The sequence below is a fragment of the Pinus tabuliformis genome, chromosome 2_1 (genome assembly GCF_031772625.1).
Source record: "Pinus tabuliformis cultivar Carrire ecotype Pingquan chromosome 2_1, CPIR1, whole genome shotgun sequence".
Lineage (NCBI taxonomy): Eukaryota > Viridiplantae > Streptophyta > Pinopsida > Pinales > Pinaceae > Pinus > Pinus tabuliformis.
Window position 1 is genome coordinate 267207151 of NC_142299.1, and position 8337 is coordinate 267215487.

Sequence of the window (8337 nt, forward strand, 5' to 3'; positions counted from 1 at the left end):
TGCGAAGAAAATCGCAAAATCGCTCCATCGCAGATCTTTCAGGCATGTTATTAAAGAAAAGTATTTTCCTTAAGTTGACACCTGGTTATGTGCTTTAATGCTAATAAATGAGTTAGTTTCCAGTTATTAATGGAATATGGGTGCGTGCTTATTGAAGAATCATCTCACGTAAGGTGGTATACTTTATGCGTCTGCGACATTTAAAACTTTCCCATCACCCTTCCTTATCATTCATTTTCACTTCACTTGTGAATTGTAGGAACGAAGAACAGAGGCCGATACAAAGCAATACGCAGGTTAAAATGGGAAAGAAAAGCAAAGCCCCGAGCTCAGAAGAAAAAGAAATGGCGCCCTTGTATACAGACACGGCATGTAACAGAGATGCGGGAATTGCTACGTGGGAAGGCATGTATAATCTGCTTGAAGAGGAGAATCCCATAGTAATGGAAGTAGTTGCTACTGCGGGCTCAAATGGTTCTTCTGAAGCATCCCTTGCAGAGCTAGCCTGCTCATTCTTACATCGGATACCAGCAAGACCCAAGATTCTCCCGTACACGGACATGGTGAAGTGGATACTGGATAACACAGATATCAGAAACAGACAGTTTAAAACTCAGGGTCGGGGACTTATCAGCTCATTCGCTACACAGGATTTAAAGCTCATGTATCATTTACCTGAGCCACAGGCAACTTATAACAAGTAGTTTATGGAGAAATTTGCAAAATAAAATCAGGACCTGGTAGAAACCACCAAAGACTGGTCTAGGAGGGACGAACCACTGAAGATAGATAAACACGGTATGTACAGTACTGGTTCTCTCACCTCCCCTTATTTCTTTGCTGCTGCCATGCTCTGTAGATTGTTTGGAATGCCAGATATCAACAAATTTTTGTCTGAATGGCTACCGTTATTGGATGTTGTCACAAATGCCACTATTGTAGATTGGGCCAAAATCTTATCTGAAAATTTAGTCCCGACCATTGTAAGTTACCGATCTAAAATAATTGTCTCTCAGAGAATCTATCCTCCTTTTTACCTATCGACATATGTAATGGATGCGATATGTTATGTTTCTAAGTTTCCTGTAATGGGTTGGAAGTGGACAACTCAAAACCCCTTACCTATTCATGTCTATCATAAAGAATTATGGGACTCTAAGTTCACTCCTTACTTCTACCAGATTTGTCATGGAACTATGTTGCCCTTGTACAGAATGTTTGATGATAAAGACACTCCGAGATTCTCTCCTAAAGCAGAGGTAGACATCCTCCTTGTCGCAAGATGGTTCAGGGAAGAATTTTTTACTTATGTTAGGGTATTTGGAAGTTCTGCTTCCCTTCATGTCCTACCTTTGTATATCCCTGATAAATTGTTAGCTCGAGAGATTGCCTATCAAACCTGTGGGGAAGGCGGTCTAACTAAAGATTTGAAGGAAAAAAATAAGGCTATACGGCCACAGTTTCCTGTAGCCTGTGGGGCCTTTTCGCTATTTGATGTAGGCCACGCATTCACAGAAGTAAATAATATAACGTGTTTATAGTTATTCAAATTTTCAGGAAGACCATTTGACCCTAGTGATGTTGCCAAGAATTTCACTACTGCAATCAAGATAAAGGTGTTCTCTGGAGAAAAGGATTTATTTGATGATATATTCCAACAGAAAAGCGCACTTGAAGAAATTGTGCATGTAGCCCAATTGCAATTCTCTCGAGAAGAATTTCAAAAGTTCAAAATATATAGGGAAATAAGGTTAGCCAGTGTTCCTTTGGAGAAACTATGCCTAAAACCTGCAGGGGAACCAACTCCAAGCGTTAGTCTTAGTGGAAATTCAGGAACTAACGGATCTAAATCCAAGTCTAGAAAAGAAACATCTGAACATTCTAAAAGATTCGTAAGTGAACAGGATAAGAGCGCAGGTCAGTTGAAGATACTGCCCATTCAAGGAAACTTCTACAACAACAGGTTTTTACCTGCCCGCAAAGAGATCCTCCCCCTCTCGTCGTTTAGCAGCCATCAATCACAACTGAATTAGATAAAGAATGGGAAACCTTCAATGATCTGATCAATCTTGAAGGACAAACCATAAAAACACCTGTGAGCGATGCACAGGTAACAAAAGAAGTAGTCACAAGAATAGTTAGCAATGTCTCAGATATGGAGCATATCCCTATTGCCCCATCCTCTGAGCTTATGCTCAAAAGAGAAGAAATTCCTCCACTTGATGTATTTTATAGCCCACAGCACAAAGCAGTAGTAAGAAGATGGAGGAAGAAAACGAAATTGGAAAACGTGCTCCCTCAAGATGCAGAACAATTAGATGTCCTATGGCAAGATCCCACTAGCATTCCTACTGAGAATCTCACCGAACTATCTCTGATCAGAGGAGCATATGCCTCTACAACTATTGATAAAGCATCTGAGGTACAACAATTGCTCAAAGAAAAGGAAGACCAGATACAAGCTTTGCAACAACAGTTGCAACAAGCCAACACCAACAATGAAGCACAGAAACAGCTTGAGAGGTTATAGCAGGACTTCCAACAAATGAAGATAGGATATTAGAAAAGTTTGGATGAGAAAGGAAAGTAGTTACAGGATTTACAGGAGATGCACAAGGACAATCCTAAAGTTACATAATTCATCACAGAGTCCATTTCCTTGAATGAACAATTACTACAGCTGCAGGAAGCGTTGGGCCAAAAGATATCGCAGTGGAGCTATTATTGTGAAATAAGTGACAAAACCACTAATCAAGTGGTAGATTTACGAAGTGACTATGATCTAATTGACAAACGGGTGACTGAATATTTGGCTTGGTAAGAAACAGACGAGGGAAAAATAGCAGGTGCACCAAGAATTAATGAAAACCACAAAAAAATGCTCTTTAATGAATGGGACAAGCAAATCAGGGAGGCAGAGCAAGCAGTAGAAGGAGCAGCCACGGCAGCAAGCAGTATTATTGATTGTGCAAATGAAAATTTGCATAGGGAAAATTTGATCACAGAGACCACTCTAGGATATTTACCTAACGCATAGCAACTACAAATAGATTGGAAGCAGAAGGAAAAAGAAAGGGGAGAAGCAATTCAAGGGTTAACCGGGTTAAACTAGGATTATTACTGGGTTTACCTGGTAAAGCCACATAGCCAATGGATGACTCTCAAGTGTATCATCAATGCGGCTGAAAAGATGGCGCCAGCTCTTGTCAATTATGTTTTCTCATCTCAGCTAAAATTGGAAGTCAGCCACCCAACTCTTCTCAAACAGATGCTACATGCGTGTGATTTCAAGGACCAAATACAGAAGTAGTTTAATTTTAGATTCAATTTTAGTTTTAATTTTGTTTTATTTTCCTGAAAAAAGGATGGTCATTTAAACCGCATCCTATATTTTTGTAATAATTTATTTTTAGATTTAGCTAGTAGTATTTAAACCCTTCTCATGCATTTAGAGAAGGGTCCTGAAATTGATCAAAAAGTTATCCCCAGAACATGCACTTCTGTACCCTCTGAGGAGGTTTTGATAAATGAATGGAACGGGATTTATTGATGTTTGATTTAATATCTGCTACTGATGTTGCACTTTTGTACTCTTAGTGGATATTTGATCAAGAACAGATAAATCGTTATCACTTGAAGCTCATGAGTAGGACTAGTTATAAATGGTATTTCTATCTCTTAACTATTTCTGCCTTTTGTTAAAGTGATTTTCATGTTCAGTTATTTATATATTGATGTGTGAATGCCTGAGTTATCATTTGGCACTTTTGTATGGTGATAGCTATTTATTTATGCTTAGTGTATGAATAGCTCATTATGCGATATGTTTTTCAAAACTGTTTCATCTAACTTTTTATACGAAGTGGTTCATCTTTATTGAATTCTTTTCTCATAATAGCTGAATGATCTTTATTACCAGTTGTTGTTTGAAATCATTTTAGATCGCATAAAGGAAAGATTACACCTCGGGTTAGCGTAGATTTACATATTTCTGTTGATTAGAATATAATTTCTTTATTATTAGATTAGAATTAGAGTAGAAGTATTCCATCTAGAAACTATTAGAAATAGAAATATCCATCTTTCCCACACACACACATAAATTGGGAAACTGGTCCCATATCCCCAATCGTACCTGCTATACCAAAACGGAAAAGGAGCTACCAACCAAGGTCTGGACCGGGCGGGTATCCCCTTTGTTGTAGACCCGATTTTCGGGGCTTCAACAGGTTCTTGCGTGAATGGAATATGATGTGATCCCTAAGGCATACTTGGTAGCAGATGTAGCATCAAAGAAGAAATTCCCCGAGGTCCATTTGGATGTTGGTTCATTGGTACCCAATTTCTATATTCATGGTTAGTTGCTATGTTCTATGAACCTGCAACAAACTAGGTATTAGTAGTAGTACCCATCGTCATGTTTCTTGAACTAGATTCTTCTTGATGAGAAGATGAATGATCCCTTGCACCAGCATTGGAACTGGAAGAATTACCATGTCTAGGCATAAAATAACTTCCATTCCATCCAATTGAATGTAAACTCCTCTATATACCAAACGACACACGAAACATAGTAGGATGGTACAATCATTCCAACAAATATTAGACAGTAAGGGTCGTTATTATAGGGTCATAGTTAGTCAAAGTTATTGATGTTTTCTTTAGATCGTTATTGCATAGTTGTCACAAAGGAAGTTGTCAATATACTACCACGAGGAACAAATAAAAGTGGTACTTCCTAGAGAAGCCCCTTGGATTGTTTGCTCATTTGTCAACAATGTGCAAAATCCTTTTGCTAAATGTTACTCAATGAACATTATGTTTCCTACCAGCTAGAACCATATGAGGCTTTTTACAGTTTTATACTAAAAATAATATTGATAGAAGAATTCAATAGTGCGAATGGATGTCCCAATTTGAAGCAATTCCCTAATGAATTGTTGGTGAAAATTTGTAACATTATTGAGTGGGGTGATATTTGAGGTTGTGGTAAGGCTATCACTCCCTAGAAAATAGAAATGAAAAGTTATATACACTATATTGTGTAATTATTTATTATGCTAAATCTCTAGAAACAAGTGGTTGGTCAAATAGAGAAACCTAGATTTTTTCATGCAATCAGAATTGATATTTGATGCATACATGTGGACCAAGTACAATTAAAATCACAGAATTTCTGGTGGGGTGCCAAATTATTAGTTTACCATTCAGTCCTTGTTTCCCACTTCATAGATGTGTGTTCATCCATCCTAAATAAGGCCTTGTGTGGTCCACTTTACGAAATTTTTTGACTTCTAGTGCAGTTTGCAATAAAAATTTAGCCCCTTTTCTCAGCTTCTTGCCTTCGTTTTTGGCATTTCCCTGTAAAGTAACTTCTTCCAAGATGGTTCATGTCTCATGCCTCTGTCACATGCAACAGAATATTGTTGTTAGCAGCTTCCTGTGATTCATGTAGACATCAAAGACATTGGATCTATGTGCACAACAAGTGTCATTTTTAATTTCATAAAGAGCTTCCCTTTTGGGGTATTCCTTAGCAATTTTAAGGACATAATTCTATTACGTTCTTACATATCTTCTTTTAACTCTATTATTTATTATTACAAAATCTTAAATATTGGCTTCTCTTAAATTTTATTTCTCTACTGCTCTCCCACTTTGAAAGTACTCTATTTTGGCATTAGAGGATAAAAATTAGTGTTCTAATGCATATAATAAATATGAATAAACTCAGATACTGAATAAAATAAATATTTCTTAAACTGAATATTTATTATATTTATGAAACGGTTCGTAGGAGTTTAAGAAATAGTTCACAGGAGTTAAAGAAACAGTTCATAGTTTGGAAAGCTTCAAAGGTTCAGGATCATTCAAAACATGTCCAACCAGATGAACTCAAAATGAATTTAGTGGAAAAACAAATGCTTGTATGTGAAGAATTAAATGAGGTAAAAATGGCCCTTGTACATGAGAGTGTTATTAATTATCAACATCTTGTAACTGATCAACAACTTCAAAGTTCGAAAGAATTTCTCAATGCATTGGACGTTTTGAAATCAAATAAGGAGCTATTCCTGAGATTTATTCATGAACCAAATTCATTGCTTAAAAAGCATCCTCAATATAAAAAATATACTTCAGAAACTCAAGAAAATAAATTACCAAAAATGAATTCATCAAATCCAATGAAAATTCTTGGGGCATTGAAGGAAAAGGAGAACAATCAAAAGAATTCAATAGGAGAGATTAAAAATGAAAAACACCTTCAAAGCCAAAACGAGAATAATTTTTTGATATAAATCTAAGTTGAGCAAGATTCCTACCACTTGAGAAGTCAATGCCACACTATTCTATGCAAGGAAAAAATAACAATTTTCTTGCATTAAGTTCATATGGTAAAAATAACATTTTCTTTGTACCAACAAGAATAGTTGTCTCAAAGCCTACTTGAGAAAGGTGTCAAAATTTTTAGTCCTAGTCCATCACCAAGCTGCTCCCTAGATCTCAAATTGGATTCAGGGATCCAAAAGAAGAGAAGGATAACACTCAAGATTTTATTCAAGAAGTGAGTCACAGGCTTAAAAATATTTTTGTGGAGAAATTGTCTTGGATGAAATTCCTGATCTTCCTAAGCATCCAAGCAAAATCGGCTAATAGATTACAAGTAAATCCAATGAAAATGTGACCAAAGATATGAAAAATGATTCATCTATTTTGGTTTAAGTTCCAACTCTGATGGGTTTTTCTGAACAAAAATAATTGTTCAATAAACAGATTGACAGATGCTTCTCCATATGTGTGCATTAATACTTCCCTAGAATCTTCCACTTCTACTACCAAATCTTCATAGGATTATAAAACCAAGATAGGCTCATCCTTGCCATCTTCCCTTTGCAAACCTTTTCATCACTTGAATATGGAAACAAAGCAATTGGGAACACAATTTCAAAAAGGTCGAGAGTTGCTCAAGGGCATGAAGAGAAGAAACACAACACACAAATTCGATATGCGTTAGCGAAATTCCTTGCTTTTCTTGATGAAAATAAACAAGTGTATCAGTCAAAAAGATACGAACAAAATAATAGAGCTAACGTGAGTGTTGAGGAATGCTATGAATTCTTTTGTGATATGCATGAACCAAGTGGCACGATTAAAAGGCCTAGTAGATGGGACATGCATGCAGAGTGGGATGGATATAATTAGACAAAAAAATATGGATAATAAAACAAATATTTCACCTAGTAGCCTACTAAAATGTTAGTATCTTCCAATATCTACCACAATTTTTGAGAGGGGTAGTGTTGGGAATAATGGTTAGTCTTCTTGTGATAACAGGAAAACTAAATATTGAATTGATTGTGATAGACGAGGTGACACCCTACCTATGGAATAAATAAAATATAGGAGAAAAATATCTAGGTTTAAAGCTAAAGTTTTAAATTTGGAACGTAGATTTATGCTGAGAAAGTGGAGGTCAAGAAGCAAGAAAATGGATTCTTTGTGTACCTTGCAATCAAATAATTATCTTGAAATTCACTTGGATAAGAGATTTGATTTACTTCGCAAAGATAATTTTGAATCAAGAATGATAAAGGAGAGATTATATAAGCTCTTGGTTGTATCACAACATAAAACTCCTCCACAATCAAGAGATGTTCCAAACATGACAACAAAACAATTACAAAGCACATGCAACATAAATAAAGTCTCACTTGTAGATGAGAAAAGATTTGAAGAATGTGTTCTTAAAGCATCAATTTTGGTCCATGCAACAATAGAGAATGAAACATTGTCTTCTGTTGGTGTTGAATGCATGATAGATGTAAGTAGAATTCCATTGTTCTGTTTGACTCTACACATTGTCTATGCATTTTATGATTTCCACTTGAACTATCAGGCTTGTTTTATTGAATGATCCTACTCGTATATGTATTCTAGGAAATTTTACCTAGAGAGTTGTTGGGTGTTCCATCTTGTTGTGCAATAACTGAAGTTCTTGGAAATGAATTAAATGAATATCATGACCTGGAGAAAACCAAAACAAAAGGTGGACGCCCAAGTCTAGTTTCAGATATGGACTTTCCTATCAAAGAAGAAACTCCTAGCCATAGTGGCTTCAAATAAATAAGTTCAAATATGTAATTTCGGTGGCTGAGGATGTTTCTCTTCACAATGAGAGGTTGAGATTTAGGGTTCCAATTAGTTTATATCACATGTTCATCTATTATTATTTTTCAATATGTGCATCCTTTTTTTTGAATTGGCACAATATTTTTGATTTGCATGTTTTTTGCTTTCATAATTTCATTTATGCCTTGACCTTATCAAGTTTCATGG

General features: G+C 35.9%; 1 pseudogene; it reads left to right on the plus strand.

Moving 5' to 3' along the window:
• The first annotated feature begins 344 nt into the window (after positions 1–344).
• Positions 345–7915, plus strand: LOC149199776 (uncharacterized; annotated as a pseudogene).
• Positions 7916–8337: the final 422 nt, after the last annotated feature.